General features: G+C 36.5%; 1 non-coding gene across 1 annotated transcript; it reads right to left on the reverse strand.

The window, feature by feature from the left end:
• Window positions 1-224: 224 nt before the first annotated feature.
• Window positions 225-415, reverse strand: LOC150041364 (U2 spliceosomal RNA). The gene has a single exon (XR_016533920.1). It is a non-coding gene; the product is annotated as a U2 spliceosomal RNA (small nuclear RNA).
• Window positions 416-23,666: the final 23,251 nt, after the last annotated feature.

Below are 23,666 nucleotides of genomic sequence, written 5' to 3' on the forward strand. Positions count from 1 at the left end.
TAAAAATAATATTACAAATTTTAAGATAGCAATTGTAGATCATTAAACACCATATACAAGAGTATAACACCCTATAATACTTCATTGCTTGCATGCTATAAATTCAGTCCTATTTCCCCCCTACCCAGTAAATATTTAACCTCAAGGAAACATCTGTCATTTGTGTTCAGCCTCATCTAGTGACATACTTACATCCAAATTCTGTATGGCAATTTTTCCCCGAGAAGGGGTGCACCATTCCTGGAGGTACTGCAATACCAGGTCGATGCGTGGAGCGGATGAAGCAAGCCCCTATTCCGACTCCTAGTTCCAAAAATCTATTTAATATATTGTCCTCGGATAGAGGACATATCAGATATTAAACTGATAAGAATAGATACTACACATGATTTTAGCCAAAAGGCCGAGACGTGGTGTATAACAGTTTTTATCCATAGTTCCTACTACTCTACAATGTTATGAAACTTAGCAGTAGCCCCTGGAATTATTAACATATATGTGGGGTTTTCTCCCAAAGTTTGTCTTAGTTTTATTTCATTGTTATCCTTTTAAGCACTACTGCTACTTAGTAAGGAGTCTCAGGATTTTGTAATAAGAAAGATGAAATAGTGGTCAAAGTAGAATTGGCTCTCTTAGAATTCATTTCTCCACCCTCAAATTTATGAGCTTAGCTTGTTATTCATTTAATTTGAATCCAATGAACTCTAACTAAATGCAGATCTCTATATTTCTATGTAAAGAACAATATTAATATTCAACCTCCATTTAAATCCAGGCATCTGTGATGTGTACACCAAAGTTTTTAAGAAGGTAGATCTTTAGAGATGGACGTGTCTATTATAATGGTTTTGAACTTTTTTTGCCAGTCTTGGGCTTAAGCTCAGGGCCTGAGCACTGCCCTTGGACTTTCTCAAGGCTAGAGCTCTACCACTTGAGCCTCAGCACCACTTTTGGCTTTTTCTAAGTATGTGGTACCAAGGAATCGAACCTGGGTCTTCATGCATGCTAGGCAAGCACTCTACCACTAGGCCAAACTCCCAGCCCCTTGAACTTTTTTGTAATATGTCATCATTATGCCCATTAAATATATGCAGATTTTCAATATCAATGATTTTTGAAAAATTTAGGTAGATTTTTTTTGCAGGCTATGTGTTGAACGCAGAACCTTGTGCACACCACCATTGACCTCCATTCCTATCCCAATAAAAGCATTTTAAAAGATCTTTTTATAGTACATAGAACTTATATCAATCAGTTTTTAAGTAAATACATATTGGGAACGAAATGTATCATAAATGTATCATCCAGTGTGACACTGAGATGATGGCCAGGCAAAGAGCAAAGAAAGAAGAGGCAGGAACTGAAGAAAGTAAACTTACCCCTCCTTAGGTCTTGTTATTTGCCTTGAGTACCCAGAAACCTGACCTTTAATCAGAGTCTCTGGGCAAATGCCCTGCTGCTAGTGAACTGGCAAGGGATTTTGTTGCTGCTTCCCAGCCATCTTTCACTGGTGAAAGTGCCTATCCCATTTATCCTCCTGAGGACAGTGTTAAATAAATGAATGAACATGGCCAAGTCAAGGCATGCTAGGAGCCTCTGTACAGTGGCATTTTTTAATGTAAACAATTACATTTCCCCAACATGATATGTTGTTCTCATGCTAACATTGTAATCCCTTAGCTCAGCTCAGTGTTGAAAAAGAAAAAAATAATTATTGCCAGCTTTAGGATGCAATTTTAATTCTCTTTTCCTGTCAAATACTGAAAGTCTGCTCTCTGGATTTGCACTTAAACACTGTCTTAGCAATTTAGACTTGTTGAGACAAATAATTTGAAAATACCACCCCAGTGGCAGTTCTTTTCTCCAGGAAAAATAAATGTATTATGTATTTGTCACAGGTGGGGATTTTAAGAGTTACTGCTCATTTGGAGAAGACAGATTAATTTTAGATTGCTTCAAGGCTGGTACATACCACATATGTCAGTGTCTATTTTTGATATATGGCCTTGATTAACATCCAGATGCCTTGGGATGGAGGCCGTGGAAAATAGGAGCAAGGAGTAAGGTGAAACCTGACTTTTTCATCACTGATGTGAGCACATTTAAGGTGAAAAGTTGCATATAGTTAAAAAAGTAGTGTAATTTGTAGACAGACTATGTATGATGATGGAGGAATGTATGGGAAATTTAGGGTGAAAATTGCATACAGTTCAAACAAGTAGTGCAACATCACTGCCTTGAAGGGGTTCAAAATACAGAAGATTATGAGTTCTGTGAGGATGAAGATAACTATGAGGAAGATGTAAATATCTATCTTCACTATGCATTTGCTTTTTTCCTAAAACTGTGCTTGGTATTTTGCAAGCATTATCTTATTTGTTTCCTCTTAAAATCATAGGAGAGAGATGCTTTTATGCCTGTTTAGTCAATGCAGACATAGTTTCTCAGAGCTGATAAGCAGTAAAATCATGGGTCAATCAACAGTCAAATTTCCCTAACTCTAAAGCTTCTAATTTGAACAATGCTATGATCTGGAAATGAAGTGCTCTCCAAAGGCTCATGTATTGAAGACTTGGTTGCCTAGTTGAAAGATTTATCTTCTCCTCTAAATCCCTCAATCTCTTTGTTCTTCTCAGCTGACAACATGCTCTTTCCTTTGATGTTTGGTCATACTATAGCTTAGAAATAACCAAGAAAGTTGACCATGGACTGAAATATTTGAATCCTTCAACCAAAATAAATCTTTTCTTCTTTGATATTATTTTTCTCAGGTATGTTTCACAGAAAAGAAAAACTAATATCCCTCATGATATAAATAATTAAACAGTAAGATGAATTGTATGAAAATTCAGTGATGGGAAACAAGATGCAATGTGTGTGAAAAATCTCTAAGAGATGAACTATTCAACCTTTGGAGGTACAAGTGTTTTTTCAGACTAGGTGGACTTGGGAAAGTTACAAGATAATAACAATCCTGCAAACTGTACTATGCCATATAGCACTGGTAAAGAGCCTGGCCTAATACTCTGGAAATCAGTGCAAAGAGGAAAGTAAGCCAACTCCTCTTACTTTGTGTATCCAATAAAGATACAAATTCTTTAAAGTTCTTGCTGATGTTAGCATACCAGGAAAAATAGACTGAGATTTTAATTTGCTAGTCAAGGCCTTCCATCTTGCTCATATTTTTTGAAAGTCCTGGGGCTTCAACTTAAGTCCTGGCTACTTTTGCTCAAAGTTAGCACTCTACCACTTGGACCATAGCTCTACTTCCAGCTTTTTCTGTTTGTGAGGTACTAAGGACTTGAACCCAGGGCTTCATGCATGCTAGATAAGCATTCTACCACTAATGCACAATCCCTATCCAATCTTGCTTAGGTTTATTCTGTGGGAAATTTCTCACTGAACTATGTACAAAGTGCTGTACTATGAATGTTTAAAAAATATAGAGTCATATAATTAACAATCTTACTACGGATATTTCCTACAATAGAGGTCCACAATAATTTTCTTATAATTACACAGATAGCAACTCATTTAAGTTTTGCTAGAAAGTCTCTGTCACAGGATAATCAGCACTGCTACTAGCAAATGAAATTAGTGACAGATAATATATAGTCAAATGGACCAACATAATTTTATTTACAAAAATTGTGTGTTCTCTTTGGCCTTTTGCCAGACTTTACCAACTTCTGTTCTAGGACATGGCTCTTGACCTTCGCTACACTTTAAACTCACACGGAGCGCTTTTTAAATGCTGTTCTTTTGGTTTTATTCTGAGAGAGTCTCATTTAATTGGTGTGTCATAGAATTTAGGTCAGGGCTATTAAAGTTCCCAGATGATTTTAATGTAAAGATAGTATTCAAAACCACTGTCTTAAAGGCAAACACACTTGATTTTTGCACTCAAAGCTAGGAAAGAAGAAGTAAGTTCTATGGGAATGCAAAACAAATCAACAACTGGTTTCTACAGGTAAAATCAGGTTAGTGTTATTGGAAGAGGTGATCCATGAATTAGCAGCAGGATACTACTTGCTATTGCCACTACTCTTTTGCACATGTCACCTGCTTCTCTTTTGTACAGAGGGGTAACACATAAGTTAGGTAACAAGTAGGTTTCTTTTTGAACAGTGTCACCCACCTTCGTCATTTTCTCTCAGTGCCAAGTGCTTCCCTAGATACTTTGTATGTTTTAAGGCACCGAATTATCAACAATCCTTTGAGATACATATGCTGACTACTGTTATTTTGTGGAAGAGGGAACTAAAACCCAGAGACATTAAGAAACTTACTTTTGATCACAAAAGTAGATAGACAAATTGTCAAAGTGTTTGTGCATATACACACACAAACTGAAAAGTTAATCATATCATATAGTTATTACTTCTGCCAGAAAGTAAAGGGTTAGGGGATTAGACAAATTAGGAACCCATAAGTAAATGCTTAGGTATATTGGAAATGTAGTTTTTGTCACTGGCTAGTACTTTTAGAGTTATGTATCTGTAAATCACGTATGATAAACAACTAGGGACATTTGTGAACCAATGATGAGACTTTATCCTGAACCAAGGAATGTAATTCAGTATATGAAACAGATACAAAAAGAGACATATAGGAAAGAAGAGTGGAGAGAAATAGCAAATGAGACAAGAAAGCCTGGAAAATTGGTATGTTTAAGGGTAATTAATTTACAGTGCTCCTCATTTACCACTGAACCCTATGAAATCTCTACCAACTTTAATTGCTCTACATAATCATCCCAAGAATAGAAGTGTGAGGGGTCCAGCTGGGTTTCATGTTCCTGGGAGGCCCTTATATCTTGAGGAATTATCTTTGACAGGCAAAGGAGCAGCAGTGCCAGGTAATTCAGATTGCCATGTACTCCCTCTTTTCTGCCAATGTCATTTAAAGGAGGTATGGATAAGCAGTTAGCAACATATCTCTCCATGGTATCCCAATGATTCCTTTCAATTGTGCTGTTCTCTCTCTCTCTCTCTCTCTCTCTCTCTCTCTCTCTCTCTCTCTCTCTCTCTCTCTCTCTCTCTCTCTCTCTCTCTCTCTGTGTACATGCACGTGCGTACATGTGTGTGCATTTTCATGTACCCTAACTTAGAGTTACCTGGTTCTCTGGGAGAATCAACAAGGACATTGAGGTAGATGGCAAATCCAAGCTCCCTTCCTCACCCCTTAATTTTCCTTTTAGGTCTCTTCCTTATATTACTGTTGTCCTGAGAGCAGGGCTAAAGTCACCCTAAAGTTCTGAAAGATCAGTGACCAGACAATGATCTTTTTATTTCTCCATTTGATTCATCATCTATAGCAGATATTCAGTGAGATAAAGCTGCAACAAACTCATCATGGGGCCTTTTCAAGTCCAGAAATGGCCCCAGGTAAGCTAACATAACCTTGGGTTTTATGAGTAGTAAATATCTGTCTCCTGAAAGGGTTTACAGTATACCAGATATATCCTGAGGCATACCACAACAGGGTTAGCCATTTGTCTTTGGCACTGCCTTTTTGCATGAAATGTTTGAGGCAGAAGTCCTTCTTTCCCATTGATCCCTGTAGCATCTAGGCTGTTCCACCCCTCTCTGCTATTCTCAGTCTGCTTTTCCTGCACATGTCTCTATTTGTGTTTCCTCATCTTTTGTGCCAGGAACTTGTCACTTCTTGCATTTTTAAATTTTTATTCCTATTTCCCTATAGTATAACACCTTCCAGTATTTTCTGTTTTGGATTTTCTATCTCCTTGCATTTTTCCCCTCTCCCTCTCTGCTTTGCTCTCTGTTGGCCCTTTCCAGTATCCCAGCTTCTCTTATTCAAAATAATATAGATAACAATCTAAATTTTAGATTATTCATATAAAATAGGAGACCTGAAGCAATCAGCCTAGGAATCATCTCTACTGCAATCCTAAGGGGCATATATTTGCAACATAAATAATGTATTTATGTGCCTGTATGCTAAGGTAATAATGTAGGTAAACAGTGCTGGGCTGCAAAGTTTCATGTCCCTAAATGGTAGCTCTTCAGACCACTCCTAGCCAAACATTGCCTCTTCACATCTTTGTGGGATAGAGACAAGCAATGAGCCAAACCAGGAGCTAAGCTAATTCCCCTAAGGAAATCATGGAAAAGCAGATCCTATTTATTAAGGAGTAGGTCAGTCAGCTCAGCAAGAGAAAGTAGCTTATGGAGGAGTACCTGACAAGTAAGGGCTAGCTATGAAAAAGACTTAGGTTCCTAAATGAACTTACATTGTTCCTCTAGCCATCTCTCTCATTTAAGCACTCCAAAGACATAGTGTATTATCCCACAGAAGTGCCATGTGGAGCAGGAGGCAATCATCCATGGAAAGTTGAAGATTAAAGCACGGAATTTTCTCATTTACCTCAATAATTCTAAGGGGGGGTCATAGTGTCAACAGTACATTTCCTGAGCATTACAAAACATGTACTCTCTTTTTCAGAAGAGAAAATTGGGGCTCAGATAAGTAAATTAACTTGCATAACAGCAAATTGATGGCTAAATCTACTTTCTGGAATCTGCCTGGCAAATAAGTGTCAGGAAATGGGGCATAGTACAGGGTGACATCATCACAAGGAATGCAGGAATGCAAGATTAGGCTGGAGGAGGCAAGTGAGGCACATAGAGTGCCAGCTTTAAGGAGACATTAGTCTTAAATTAGCCTTGCATTTGCAAAAGGCCTTAGCCTCATGTTTTCTTTTTCTTTTTTCTTTAATTTGGTTTATTGTAAGAATGATGTACAGAGGAGTTAGTTACATAATTAAGGTAATGAGTACATTTCTTGTTGAACACTATTACGCCCTTCTTTTTTCCCACTTTCTCTCCCCCCTACTCCCCTCCCCCTCACAAATTGTAAAGTTCATTTCCAACATAGTAGTTTGTGGGTATCACTGTTCACTGCATTGTTCACTCTGTCTTTTGTTTCACCATTTTGTTATTCCTCTTCCTTTCACCAAATCAGATAACCATACCTATAAGACACAGGATACCAAAAAAAGTGGCATGTTTTCTTAGAAATGGAGCCCTAAGATACTTGATGGCCTTATCCTCATTCCAGCCTGTTTTGAATGTAATTGGAAAGATGTCGGCAGATTTGAAATGAACTTAATACCTGAGCATTTCAGCTGAGGTTGCAGGAATATTAACAAATGAAATACTAAGCACACAAATTAGAAGATTATTATTAGTTGTAAAGGTTAATTGCTGTAATAAACACACCAACATCTTAGAGATTTAATATAGTACAATATTTTAATTGTCACTTATCTCATAGCACACTCAATCTAGTCTCTCTCATGGTCTCTCTGGGATATGTTCTCTCCCATCATTTTGTTTTGTTTTCTTCCATACATTTTTATTGTAATAAATGGAAGAGTTACATTATATTCATCAGATAGAAGGTGCATTACTTCACATACATTGATACCCTTTCTCATGTCTTGGTCCCCATTTCCCTCTTCCCACCCCTGCCCCTCATCTTGTTTTCCCCCTTTACCTATCTGACTTCAAATAACCAAATAAGCGTATATATAATATATCAGATAACAAGGTGAAATACTGTAACCATATGAGATAACCAAGGGACAGCAAAAGAGATGAAAAATAACATAGTTCATTAAGGACAATCACTCATTATATGGCTTTTGTTGATATATGCTGGAGGTCCTTTTGTTTAGCGTCATACTATATGGCCTTATGCATCTAGGTTTTGTTCTATTGTAAATCTCTGTTGGGAAAGGCCAAGGTTTCTACTGATTATGACAAATGACCTCCCATCATTTTGTAATGTTTTTGGTGTGTTCTACTTGACCTTCTGTTTTAGTCCAAGAGATGAAGAAATAGGACTATGAGGAGGACCTTAGGACATTTTTTTCATAAGGGTGATCCAGGAAGCAAATACAACCTTTCTATACACACCTGATTTGGAATATGCAGCTGTTTGTTTTGCACTACCTATAAAGATAAGTAATTAGCCAGCCTCAATTATAGCAACATAACAAAGGATCATGCATATGTATGAGTATGAGTATACATGTGTGTTATAACAGCAAATTCAGAGTGGCATTAAATAGAAACTCATAATATAAGAATTCATAGAGCTAAATCTTGTTTTAATATATTTTGTGTATAATTACAGTATAAAAAGCCTAGGTACCTAAGGTCATATAGGAGACTAAATGAAAGGATCTCTAGGATATGGAAACTAGAGCTTTATCTTGTGTGATTGTTGTTCTTAGTATAGTGTTATTTCTCTTCTCTTTTGCTGCCCTTTGGTTAATCTCATATTGCTACTATACCTGACTGTTATCTGGTATATTATATATACGTTTGATTATTTGAAATAGGAAAGGGAAGTGAAGAAAACAAGATGATTGGGGGTGTAGGAGGAGGGAAATGGGGAAAAATCATGAGAAGGGGTATAAATGAGTAAGAAGTAATGCACCTACTATCTGATGAATGTAACTGTAACCCCTCTGTCCATTATGATAAAAAATTTAAAAAAATATATAAAAACAAGAAAACTTCCCAAGGAAGAAATAACCGTACGTGGTATGTATGTGTGTATGTGTATGTGTGTGTACAGACAGTAAACCTGCTTTATTCACAGATGTATCACAAATGGTTTTGCCCAAGCCCAGTCAAAAAATAATAAACAACTCCAAAGTCTTAGCTCTTGTTTTAATCATGCTTTATATTACTGTAAATAATACCTGATGGGAAAACATAAAAAGGAGGAATTTGACCTACTTCCTTAATTTAGGCCCTACCTAGTAAAGTTTCCACTACCTCCCAAAATAGTTCAACAAGCTTAGGGCCAAATTTCAACACATGAGGCTCTGGGAGACATTTCATAGTTGTCAATCTTCACAGATATCAAATTTTCCATCTGTTAGGGATTGTACTTTGGGAGTTGCTTTTGGGGATTGCATTATGTAATAAAGTGCCTAGATGGATTCTGCTGCATGGAACATATGCAATGCATGCTAGCTAATTTCAATATCAAAAGCTAATAGTTCCTGCAAAGAGAGATATTCAGAAGAAATAGTGTACATCTAGTCAGTTCAATCCAGAGAGCCATATTCTATTATAATGGGCCCACATTTACCCAAGGCTAAAAATACTTTCATAATTACTTCTCATTTTATTACTATCTTCTCTAATAAAAACAAGGCATTATTTACCAACAAATTATGAATGGTATTCATTTCCTTCCTAATAATCCTATATGCAGGATTTCCATGTCTAAATCTTTTCTCAACATGGTAAATATGAATTTTTTACATCTTTATTTTGCTCTATATTTATCCTCCTCTGTAGTAAACATTTAGACTATGCCCCCCCAGGCACTTCACTTTCAAATCTGTCATCTCCTGAACATCAAACAAATAAAATCTCATTACACTTACTTTCCCCGAGCCTTCAGTTCAAATAAAATATTTCTTTGTTTTGATGGATTTAGGATAATATCTGCTTGCTTTTTGCACATTTTTATCATGGTTATACCATCCATATATATCATTATCATTTGTCTACATGATGGGCAGCTCAAGGGTACAGATCATGATTGATCGTTCATCTTTCTAAAAGATGAAACAGACCATGATGTAAACACAGAACCATCTGTAGAAAAATATCTCTGATTCTATATCCTATAGGTCCTTTCATTTAGCATCATACTATATGGCCTTATGTATCTAGGTTTTGTTCTATTGCAAATCTCTGCTAGGAGAGACCAAGGTTTCTACTGATTATGACAAATGAGGGAAACCATTGAGCCTATCTTCCTTTGAGTCTGGCTTACTTCACTTAATATGATTTTTTCTAAGTCTTTCCATTTCCTATCAAATGGGGTGATGTCATTCTTTCTGACAGCAGCATAGAATTCCATTGTGTACAAATACCACATCTTGTTGATCCAGTCAAAAAGCCATATAATGAGTGATTGTTGTCCTTATGTTGTACTATGTTATCTCTCATCTCTTTTGCTATCCCTTGATTATCTCATATTGTTAGAGTATCTTACTTTGTTATCTGATATATTGGATATATTTGTATTTGGTTATTTGAAATTGGATAGGAAAGGGGGGAAAACAAGATGAGGGGTGGGAGTAGGGGGGAGGGAAATGGGGACCAAGACATGAGAAAGGGTATCAATGTACGTGAATTAATGTACCTTCTATCTGGCAAATATAATGTAACCCTTCTATTAATTACAATAAAAATATATGAAAAAAGAAAAATATCTCTGAAAGGCAGTTAGAAAGTATGCAGACTTTTCAGACAAAAAGTTCCAGCTAATGCTCAACAGCATAGGTCTTAAATCCTCATGTCTTTGCCTGTCATCACTACGAAGACAAAATCAGTTTTATAGGCAGCAGACTGGTAAGGGGAAGAGAACGTCTCTCTGTACATTTATCTCCTCCTACCTTAAACTTAGATGCAATTAGGTAGCCATATCTACCAGTGGTCAAGATAGGAAAATGAATTTTTCTACTAAGTAATTGCATATCCATATTGAGCAACTCTGTTAGTCTTTCAACTTCCTTTTCAGTACTCCTAGGGAGGATAGTAATAACACCTATTCCACAAGACTTGCAAAGCTTAGATGACTTGTAAATCAATTATTGAAGAAAGGGACACATTATGTACTCAGAAATATTGATGCAGCTGTTCATGATGATGACAATGTTTATGGTATTAATATGATTTGGATTAAAAGTCTGCCCACAAACTTCAGATAAAAAAAACCTTTTATACTGAAAATTATCAAATCACTGACCAGTCATTTCAACCAGAGTACCTTTCTGTCATGCTGAATGTACACATATGAATCTTGAACTGGGGTGTGGGGGAGAGAGAGAGAGAGGGAAAGTGGGAGAGAAGAGAGAGAGAGACACTCCTATTTTCCCTCCTGAGAGATTGTGGCTCAGGAAAAAAAGACAATCTCCCAGGAAATTCCTACTATCAATTGGGGATATAAGTTGAATGAATTTAATTTTCCCAGTATTTCAATAAGTCTCCCAGAGACCATATTTTTACCAGAGGCAATAAGGAAAATGTTCACTCTTGAAAAATCTGAACATTTTAGATAAGGGTAAGACTACATGGGCTGAAAATGTGGCTTAGTAATAGAGTATTTGCTTAGTATACGTGAAGCACTGGGTTTAATTCCTCAGTATTGCATAAACAAAAATAATTAAACTTAAAAAGAGATTCCAACAGTAAAGTTAAACTTAGAAGCTTAGTGAATTATGGTACTGGTCTTGAGAATTTTCTAGATAGATAGATGATAGATAGATAAATAGATAGATAGATGATAGATGATAGATAGAACCCCAATGTAATAAAGAACTGCTTCCATCTATCACCTATCTACATTATCAGAGGAATCATTCATCATAGAGCAACCATATCTATTTTATCAGTAACAAGAGCTCTTAATTGTATGCATAGATATTAATTTAATACAAAATTGAAATCTACAACACAATCTCTCCATCACATCTTTTTGGTAGCCTATTTTTGCAATGCAGTCCATTGCATTGTTTGTATGGCATAATATAGCAGGAGAAAAATAAACTATGGAGTAATATAACCTGTGTTCAAAACCTGGCTTTGACATTAGTGAGCTGGGTGAGTTTGGCCTACATTCTTAAATTTTCATTGTTTTATTGGCAAAATGAAGATAAATGAGACCTACTTTATAGAGTCACTCTAAACATTATAACAAGTACTATATGTAAGGATAGTATGTATGCAAAGGAAGTTTTCACATTATTTCCTCCTAATTAGTGATGACTTACTCAATTTTATTTATTCAGTGTTGTTGAATATCTACAATATGCATATTTTAACATATATATTTATTTTATATAAAATAATTTTTAATATTTATTATTTTCACATTTTCATTTGCTTGATCTTTTCACATACCATCATTGTTTATGTCTTAAACCTAAAATATTACTTTGACTATTTTGTAGGGCTGGTTCCTTATCAGGAACCTTCTTTCCATTTGATTATAATCCATTATTTAATGCCTCTGATTCAGACTGTCTTCTCCAGTATCAGTAATTTCCACTTCCTCTGTAGGCCTTTGTTTTCTTATGCTTATATTAATGTTGTACACCAGGGATATACTAGTGTGAGGTTTTGGAGGTGAGAGTAGATTATTGCACCATCCATATAATCCCAAAGTAGACTGTTTTGTGGGTAATTTAATTTGATCATTTGTATAAACCCATAAAACTAGTATGATCATTTATTCTTAATCCAAACTCCAGATATGAATTCTATGATTTGGGGGAGAGAAGAAAAGTAGAGATTGTTTTATAATCTCATTTTAAATCAATTAATTTAGTTCCAATATCAATTGACATTCAGTGACATCCCCATTATCTGCTACCATAGTTTTTTTTAGTCATCTATCAAAGGAGTTATTAACCCAGAACATGTCAGTACATGTTGCTTTTTCCATTTACTAAATCAGACTGAAAGAGCACAGCCAGAAATAGACTCCAAACTTTCTTTCTGATGGCCTCTTTTATATTATGGTATTTCTACCATTTCTACCAGTGTCTTGGTAGAAAACTAAGGGCCACAGGAATGAGAAATTGTGGACATTATACATTGATTTGAAACATACCCCAAGGAAGTTATGATCTCTGGTCTGTTCTTTTCTTCTTCCTTCCAAGTTAAACAGAATTCTTGGAATTCTTTCATTTACAGCATGTATTTGTTTTGAATTGAATCACCCTTTATCATATATAAGTTCTTCTAAATATTATCTTATTTTGACTTAATCTCATGACAATAGTGAAGAAACTATTATTTTATATAAAAGAATAGTAAAGCCAAAAGAGGTAAAACAACTGGCCTCTGATCACATAGCACAAACTGGCAGAAGTGAAAGCCAAATTTAGGTTTCCAGATTCCAATGTTCTTTCTGCCTCTCTGCCAACAAACCCCTCAAATTTGCTTCTCTCTAGAGGCATAACTTCATGAAACAGGTGCTGAACCTTAAGCCTCATCCAAATGCTTCCTGGCTTAGCCATCCTCTAGGGACAGAGTACAGCTCTCTGAACTATATTTTTATATTCATTTGGAGGTTGATCCTTTATTGCTTGCTTTTGTGGGCTTGACCCCTGATATAATCTTAGCTTTCTAGGAGTAGCACTCAGATCCTCTAAGGAAATGTATGAGGGCTTAACAAAGGTGACCATTCTAGTGAAATCTCTCAATAAGGTGAAGAAAATTTCCCAGTGATAGTTGTCTGGTTGCATTTTACCCTGATCCGCAATCCCCTCAGTGCTGATTGATGAGCTATAATGTGCATAGGAACAGAGATTGAGGCTATGTTTGGAATAAAAAAAATGGACTTGAGGGCGGGGAGTTTGGAATAGCAGTAGAGTGTTTGCCTAGAATGCACGAGGACCCAGGTTCAATTCCTTGGTACCACATACATAAAAAAATCTGGAAGTGGTGCTGTAGCTCAAGTGGTAAAACTCTAGCCTTAAAACCATGCAAGGACAGTACTCAGGCCCTGAGTTCAAACCCCAGGACTGGCAAAAAAAATGGACTTGACACCATCAAATATGATTTGACTACATTCCTGTTGAATATCCAAATTGTTGATTGCAGAGGCTCATTTTAACTTTCCAGAAAAGCTCTACTCTTGAGAAAGACTATGCAGCCAACCAGGTAGTGGATTGATTATTTTGAATGTTGTTTGTCATGGAGAGGTATGCTCTTTGTTCTCACTGTAGATAAGAATTGTTCCGATATGGATTAACTTTTCCAGCTGGCAATACTTCTGACTTAATGTCTCTTTTACTGCCTTTGTGTCCCTCACAAGAAACTCACTGTGTAGAGAAAGAAGGAAGATGATAAACTAATACCCACAGGACTCACAATCATACCCGAGACCTCCTAAACCAGGAGCTCATATTTTTGTAAAACAGAGAAACACTTAATGACTCAGTTACACAAAATAAAAATAAAATCAGAAATATCAGAGATGGAACTAAGATTTACTATACATAAAATTAATAAATCAAAAAGTTGGTACTTTGAAAGAGACAACAAAATCAACAGACCCCTGGCAGGATTAATCAAGAAAAGTAGAGGAGAGACTCAAATAAACAACATTAGAGATCCTATGGGAATAATCACAACTGAAACTCAAGAAATTCAGTCCATTATGAATAAGTACTTCTTGGGTCTATATTCAAAGAAACAGAAATATTCAGTAGAAATGGATGATTTTAAAAATAAATATAGACTACCTGCATTGAACCATAAGAGATAAGTCAACTGAACAAACCAATTTCATACAATGAGATAACTGAAGCAATCAGAGACATGCCAACAAAAAGAGCCCAGGTCCAGATGGTTTCAATACGGAGTTCTACAAGACTTTTAAAGATGAATTAATACCTATACTCTTGAAACTCTTCCAAGAAATAGAAGCAGAAGGAGGCATACCAAACTCATTTTATGAAGCTAATATCACACTCATCCCCAAACCAGGGAAATACCCAACAAAAAAAGAGAATACAGACCTATATCTCTAATGAACACAGAAGCAAAGCTCCTCTATAAAATACTAGCCAACAGAATCCAGAAACAAATTTTAAAACTTATACACTATATTCAAGTAGGCTTCATCCCACAGATGCAAGGCTGGTTTAACATTCGCAAATCAATGAATGTTAAATAGAGCTAAGGTTAAGAATCATATGATAATTTCTCTGGACACAGAGAAGGCATTTGACAAAATGTAGCATCCATTCATGCTGAAAGCACTAGAAAAAATAGGAATAGGAGATACATTACTTAAAATAATTAAAGCCATATATGACAAAACTATAGCCAGTATCATACTAAATGAAGAAAGACTAGAATCATTTACCTTAAAATCAGGAACTAGACAGGGACGCCCACTCTCTCCAATTCTCTTCAATATCGTGCTGGAAACCTTAGCCAGAGCAATAAGTCAAGAGAAGGACATCAAAGGGATCAACATAGGGAAAGAGGAAATTAAACTATCTCTATTTGCAGATGACATGATCCTATACCCAAACGACACAATAAACTCCATTTCCAAACCCCTAGAATAAACCACTTTAGTAAAATGGCAGGTTACAAAATCAACCTGCAAAATAAGAAGCCTTTCTGTGTACCAACAATACACAAACAGGAGAAATGGGTACTTGCAAGAGAGGAGCAAGGAGTCAAGGGTAGAAGAATGAAGAAGGAAACAGGTGAGAATTTAGGCAAAATGTCATTTTGTATAATTCATAATTGAGGAATATAATTCATAATTGAGGAATATAAAGGAAGAGTGGGTTGAAGGAGGTGAAGATGTTGAACTGATGACACAGACCAAAATACATAATACACATAAACTGCCTTGTTAAACGGTAAAAAAAAAACTCAATACATAACCTAAAATTAGTGCTAGTAAGGGAAGGCTTGGGTTTGGAGAGGTGGGTAAGCAAGTTGAAAGGTATGACATTAAGATGCACTATCTTTATAAACTTCTTTAGTTAATAGTAATATCATTGGACAACTACTTTAATGAAAATAAAAATCTTCAAAAAAGGATGAAGTAACTGCTGCAAAAGTTGATGAACTCCATCCTAGCCAACAAAGTTGCAGTTCCCTTTAATTTGCAGAGGTAGATCCTGTGAAAGATCTAGTGGTAATGTGTGCTGCCCACAGTAAGTGACGCCAAAAGTTGCCAATATTCTCTAGGAAGAGATTGTCAGGAATCCATCTGGGTATTTGAACCATGTGGAATTTACCCTAACTGATGCAAAGGAAAATGCATACCTCAGGGAGGATGTTAGACAGCAATTATTAGAGGATTTGAGCATGTGTTAGATGTTAAAATTCTATAATACATTCCTGTCTAACATGTGTTAGGTGGTTTGGGGACAATTTAAAGAAGTAGAACTTTGCTCTGCATTGTATACAGCCAGAAAGTGGGAATAATTCTGTGATTGAATGTTAATAAATCTTGATTAGGATTTAAGATTACCCCAAAACTAGGTCTGTAATTGGTAAACTGTACAGTAATCATTAATAGCCAGGCAAAAAGGAACAACTGGTCATTTCTGTTGTGGCAAAATAGATATTTTTATATTTTTATATTAATCTATCACTCTCACAGAGCTCATCTGTCTGATGCTGACAGTCTGAGAAATTGTTCACATTTAAGTAAAAAGCTTAAGTCCTGGCTGCACCAATGACCTCACAGCTTCATTGAGACCTGAGTGATAAAACTAGGACAATACCCCCAAGTCAGGGTCTGCCTTTTTGTCTCACAGTCCAGACTGTGGTCTTTATGCTTGGTATCAATTTGCGTTATGGCTCAAGTGGTCCTTTTTTTAAATGTATGATCTCCAAGTTTTGTTTTCTGACTTTCTCAGAGATTGTATGAGCTTTTGAAAAGCCTCATTTATTTCATTTATTTTCAAGAACTTATTTTCTCCTTAAGCTAATCAGAATTGAATCTGTTCTACATGCCTTCCTTTTATGACTCAATTCATTCATCCTATGGACAAGAATCCTTGTCTTTATCTTATTAGTTAAGTCCTGCTCATGTCACCTTACTATCAGAAAGGTAAGATCAAATGTTGGACTTACTAATTGAGTGCAAAACTGTAAGGTAAGAAGGCAAAGGAAAGATCTTTTGTTTGGCCTCCTTGTGGTAAAAAGCTTTGTGCAAAGAATGTAGCAGCAGGTAGATCTTGTAGAAACAATAGAACCCTTTTGGACATACAAGAAATAAGGGCACAGGACACTCAAATGGAATTGGTTTATTCTGCATCATACCTTTGACCTTAGTTAGTGACCCTCTGCTATTGGTGACCCACGCTTATTGCTTATGGTAATCTCAATGGGTCCCTAAGCTATGGTTATGAGCCATGTTACTGACTCCAAATCACATGATTCAGTTTTTCTGCACCAGAATGCAAGCTTCATAGAAACTGGGAGTTTTTGTTTTTCATGTCCACATCAACATAGAGATACATTATTTGTTGAATAGGTAGATGAATTAATGAGATCAATAAATAAATCAATTCCAATGAATTGTCCTTACAGATGGAAAAAAAACCTACCTTCCTTGAATAATTTATCTCGTTTTGTTTTAATGCTTCTAAAAGCAGTTGACTGCTCACTCATCCTTCAGGAGTAGCTTTGGTAGACTTTCACCTTGCTGCTGACAATTTCTGTATCCTCAGCTGAAATCTTCATGTGCAATCAGCCCAAGAGACACTGATCATAGCTCTGCATTCTAGGCCAATTACACTAATCTGAACTAAGATATTAATTAGACCTAGGCAGGAAGGAAGTGTTCCATTCAGATATCTCAGCTAGTGGAGATTTCCTCTGAGTCAGACCTTGTTTCTAGGAGAAAGGATGAGACACATATAGATCCATTTATAATAGATTTGGGCTTGATATTATAGGTCATTTTCCACTTCATTTTTCAGAAGAGAGCAAGCATTTTGTTTAGCCCACTTATAACAGGTCTTAGATATGATTCAACCTAACAGCAATAACTGGTCATTTTCCTTGGAGTTGTCTATATTTGCCTATGACATTTTATGTAATGACAGCTTCTTACAGCCTACACACACACACACACACACACACACACACACACACACACACACACACACCAATCTTGAAAGATCTTATGCTGGACATAAGGAGGAAATTAGAGAACAAAGTGAAATATTTGGAACTGGAAAGACAAGGGTAGCTCAGGAAAATAAACTGGCTAGTTTTCAGTTTTGTTTAGGATCATTGCTGCACCCTGCTCTATGAGAATTTCATTTAGAGTTTCTGTAAATAAGTTGATTCTCTTATATTGTATGTGATCTGGGGCAACTCACTTTAAAATGTCTTTAATTCTGGGGCCAAGACCGTGGCCTAGTGGTAGAGTGCTTGCCTAGCATGCATGAAGACCTGGGTTCAATTCCTCGGTACCACATGCATAGAAAAAAGCACGAAGTGGTATTGTGACTCAAGTGGTAGAGCTCTAGCTTTGAGAAAGTCCAAGGACAGTGCTCAGGCCCTGAGCTCGAGGCCCAGGACTGGCACAAAAAAATAATTTAGAATAATTCCTGGAATTTCACAATGTTACCTAAATTATTATTGTTATTAGTAGTAGTAGTGGTAGTACGGCCAGTTGAGAGTAGTTTAAATCATTCCCATATCCTTCTACTACCTGATCGAATACAGTTTGATGAATATTCAATATAGGTGACTTCCTTATTTAAAGTACTGAGAACCATTGAAAGATTCTAAGTTCTATTTATATCAAGGAGCAAGGGTCACAAACAGGTATTTATTATTAGATAAGGCTTTTATGAAGTATGGTCCTTACTACATGTCTCATTATACCTGTTTTTAAAAGATCCTAGTCATGGCCGGGGAGTTTGGCCTAGTGGTTAAAGTGCTTGCCTAGCATGCATGAAGACCCAGGTTCGATTCCTCGGTACCACATACAAAGAAAAAAGCTGGAAGTGGTGCTGAGGCTCGAATGGTAGAGCACTAGCCTTGAGAAAGTCCAAGGACAGTGCTCAGGCCCTGAGCTCAAGCCCAAGACTGGCAAAAAAAAAAAAAAAAAGATCCTAGTCATGGCTAATTTAGAGTTCAGTGATTAGGAACTAGAGAAATCAGTGCTTTCACAAAATGTCACAGGTTGAATTGCTAGCTAGAAAATAATACAAGATATCTATTTCAGTTTCATATTTAGATGAACAACAAAATAGTTTTGCTACAAGTATGTTTCAAACATTGCAATTGGAATTTAATACTCCAATTTGATTGTAACTTGGTGTCCTATGGTACATCCAGTTCTGTACCTCTAGTGCCAATGTTCTCTCAAATTATAGAAGTACCCTGCACCTGCTAGGTTCTAAGTAAGCTTCCTTCCCAAAGAGTTGTGTTAGTGAAACTGGATGCAGTCATTACAATGGGAGTAGAAAATCATTCCTTGATCAGACTCAAAGGAATATAGGCTCAATAGTTTCCCTAATTTGTCAATGAGTAGAAACCTTGGGCTCTCATAGCAGAGATTTACAATAGAGCAAAACATAGGCCATATAGTATGATGCTAAATGAAAGGACCTCCAGGTTATAGAAACAAAAGCCATATAATGAGTGATTGTTGTCCTTAATGTACTATTTTATCTCTCATCTCTTTTGCTGTCCCTTGGTTATCTCATATTGTTACAGTATTTTACCTTATCTGATAGTGTATATATGTTTATTTGGTTATTTGAAATTGGACAGGGAAGGGGGAAAACAAGATGAGCGGTGGGGGTGAGGGGAGGGAAATGGGGACCAAGACATGAGAAAGGTTATCAATGTTTGTGAAGTAATGCACCTTCTATCTGGTGAATATAATGTATCCCTTCTATTAATTACAATAAAAATAGGAAAAAAATCATTCCTTGATCAAAATGAACAAATAAAGCATCTAATGACTAGCACTGAAGCAGAATCAAGGCAGGCCGTGAGGCAAAGTGGTTAGTTCCAAGCCCCCAACCAGTACTCTATAAATTAGACTCATTATCGGGGTCTCACCTGTCGACTGAATCATAAAGGGAAGGTCTGGGAGTAAGTTCAATGAGTTTTGTTTTTCAACATGTGCATCCATTTATAAAAATCACTATCATATATCCACTCATCAACTGAGGGACTTTGGTTATTTGAAATTGGATAGGGAAGAGGGGAAACAAGATGAGGGGTGGGGTGGGGGAGGGAAATGGGGACCAAGACATGTGAAAGGGTATCAATGTATGGGAATTAATGCACCATCTATCTGGCAAATATCATGTAACCCTTCTATTAATTACAATAAAAATATATGAAAAAAATTAAAAAAATCACTATCATAGATCCTTACCTTGCAAATAAAACAGAAAGATCATTGTGACTTGTACTTGCTTATCTCTACTGTGCTTAATATCAGTCCAGTGCGGCTTTTTCCAACTCTACCCCCACAGGCTCTTCTGTACATTGATACAAATAGATAGCAACTCTATAACCCCTGCAACCTTGAAGTCATTTTTTTTCAAACATGCACTTGACAGGGTCTTAGTAGGAAGTAGTATGTGGTAATGTTTACTAGATTCAGAAGACTGGAAACAGAACTGAGTCCCTTTTCTTGACAAGAATACATTCTTAAATTTTCTACTGCCAACACATCAAGTTTGAGCTGTATTTACAGGTCTTGTTTTCCAGAGCCACACACCATCTATTGTAAAGAACTGTTATCAGCCCAGCACAGCCAGGCTCTGCCTCCTGCCTACTGACTTATCACATTTTCATTGTGACCCAGATGTCAGCACAGAAGAGTGTACTTTCTGATGGATTACGAAACTACTTATTCTGATGAGACTTCAATTCTCAGTCCTACAAGGATGAAAGGGACATCTTTTCAAAGAAAGGGCTGACAGAACACTCATGCCAATGGTTCACTTTCATTGCTGCCACATACCAGTCTCCATGTGATCGCAAATGGTCCCTTCCTGTCCAAGAGGAAAAGTTTTATTGCAGCTGTTTCCCTGTGTTCAGCCCCACTACCACCAAAGTCCTATGCACAGTAGACCAAAGTCCACAGCTTACGCTAAAGTGATATTCCAAGTCTTCCAGGGATGAATCAACAACTAGTAGGAAGGAATAGAAGCCATGGAATAACCAGACAGGAAAAATGCATTATATGCAAACTCATAGTTTTATTTCAAGATGTGTGACATAATTGAAATATATACATACAACTAAGGAACATTCTTCATGGTAATATGCTTTATTATTCCCCATGGTAACCAACTAGTTTTGTTGTGAGAATTGTTATTGCATTATCATGTTTCCTTGCCCCATAGACTATTCATCGCAGTTATTCATTTATAGCCCGGGCTATAAGGCCTGGTTTATAAGGTCTCTAAGAGAAAAATAATGAAAGAATATAGAAAGATGGGCAAACATGTGGCACATACTTCAAGTCTCAACCAAGATATCAGCAGTTGCATGAAAAAGATATAAATTAGAGAAAATGACAAAAAGTGAATTCAAAATTAGATAGGGTGCATATGTGGCCAGTGTTTGAGTTGAAAATAGCCTTTCACTGTAAGTAAAATTCATTCAAACCAGTCATTTCACTTGCCAGTGATTAGACTTAATTTAAATGGGAAGATACTAATGAACTAGAGTAAAAAAGCAAAATATTGTTTGGTCTCTTGCTTAATTTCACATCTGCATTTACGCTATTACTATGCTTATGAAATCCTACCCACTCTTTAAAGCCCAGTTCTACAGATCTAAAATAATGTTGAAATATGTGTCTTGGGCCTAATTCAAATAAATCCTACCTTGAGGGAACCATAGACTAATAGATCTTTGATATCAATATTCATCTCTAAGCTTTCAATTTTTTATGTCTTTTAAGAAATATTTTATTAACTTTAAGTAGTTGTACGAAGGAGTTGCCATTCAACTAAATAGCTTATGCATACAATGTTACCCCTTTCAACATTCTCATCATCACTCCCAAACAACCCCTTCCCTCACTTTTCTTAATTTTGTACGTTATGTATGGACATTTTTGCAACTGAAGAAAGCAGTTTATGTGTATAATTCATCTTGATCTATGGAATACTTCAATACTTTTTTTTGTGGGTCATGGGGCTTGAACTTGGCCTGGGCGCTGTCCCTGAGCTCTTCAGCTCAAGGCTACCAACCTACCCTCAAGCCAAGCCCCATTTCCCATTTTCTAGAAGTTAATTGGAGATAAGAGTCTCAGATCCTTTTGTACCTGGCCTGAGTAACTAAGGATTGAGCCACAATGCCTGGCTTTAACTTCAATCTATCCCTTCCCATATTAATGCACCTAGAACATTTTTGGGTCTTAATACTTAATATTAGTAGACTGCATAATTTATGGTGAATAAATAACTAGTTCTACATGTTAAACATGATCCCTTTCCTGTGGAAACAGTTTTAATTTGGCTTTATTAAATATAAACTAGCCCTATCTCATGCCAAATAGACATGTTGTCCTTTCGGGATTGTTTTTCAGTGTCTGAGGGAGCAGCAGGTCTGTTATGATTAAAAAGAAAGTGTATCTACCTCTGGTGTAGGAAGTTGGAATTAATGCCATAAAACTCCTCAGTGAGATGACTTATGGTTTTTCTTTTAAATCAAGAATAAAGGACTTAAGGCTATAGAATTTTATATTACATGTTCATTCATTGTTAAACAACAACATGAAGACTCTGACTTATTTCAAAATGATAGTCAAAGGTCATACAGGGATGATGTACTGGAGGATGGCAAAAGAAACATATAGGGAGTAAGACACAGCAAGATAGTGAATAATCCAAAGTGGGGATAAAGAATCCTGCAAGGGAACTGGAGTCCAGTGGATAAAAATTGTGAAGAGAAGGCTTGAAAATTCCTGCCAGGTTTATAAACATGAGACATCTGGGGACGAGACAAATTGAGTTGTTACATTATTGACGTGAAGAGGAAATTGCTGCTTGAAAGAAACATGAAGTTAAGAGATAATGAACAGAAATTACCCTGAGATTTGGTTATTTCAAGAGAAGCCCAAATGCACATTTCCAATACATAACAACTGTGGCAAACAGTCTTCCAAGATGCGTCAAACCCTCCAGTAAGCCCCATCTTCCAGGATACACATCCATGTGTATTCCACTGCTCTTCTTAGTGGTCTGGGTCCAGTGATTTGGTCTTAACAGAAAACAACAAAACAAAGGGATGATGATACTTCTTAAATTTGGTGACAAAAGGCTATAGCTTCCATTTCTCTTAGTCATTTTCCTTTTATCCATTCTTTTGTTTGTTCACATTGATGACACCTTGTGAACAAATCTATAGAAAACTCCATGTGGCAAAAAACAGAGGTTATTCTCTGCCCAACTGTCAGTGAAGAACTGAGGCTTTTATCTCAATGGACCCTTCAAGGAACTTAATCATGCTGACAACTGAGTAAAAGCAAAGAACATCCTATCCCAATAGAAGCTGAAAGTGTTTGGCTCTGGTGACCACCTTGTTTGAGCAAGAGACTCAAGCTATAACATCCACAAGTTGCTAAACAACCTGCACTCTGCAATGATAAATGGGTGATGTTGTAAGTATTAACAAGCCAGATTATATGTGATAGACAATTGATAAAAAGGGTGAGTAGCTTCTGGGCTCTTGGCTAGCAAGGGTAAGGTTGATGTGTGCTATATAATGTCAGAAAAATATAAGTAACACTTAGATTACAGTGTTAGTCATTACAAAGCAACAGGAAGTGAGATTATTTTAGAAACAAGATCTTAGACAGGCCCTTGACCTGTTGTTACCAAGGATACATAATGAAATCATATCAAGGATGTAGAACATGTTTTCAACTAAGAGCCAGAGGTCCAAAACTAAAAAAAAAGGCAACCTAGGAGTGTCTTATAGTCTATAATCAGCCTCAGCATCTATCTTTACCAGAACATAAGGTTCCTCTGTGACCTCCATTTCAAGTCTTCACTTTAACATTGAGAATGTAGATGGGAGAAGGAACCTAGCAGATTCCTCTGTAGTTTATAACTTTCAAGATAAGCTATG

Source organism: Megascapheus bottae, chromosome X (assembly GCF_031878675.1).
Source record: "Megascapheus bottae isolate mThoBot1 chromosome X, mThoBot2.hap1, whole genome shotgun sequence".
In the NCBI taxonomy this organism is placed as follows: Eukaryota; Metazoa; Chordata; class Mammalia; order Rodentia; family Geomyidae; genus Megascapheus; species Megascapheus bottae.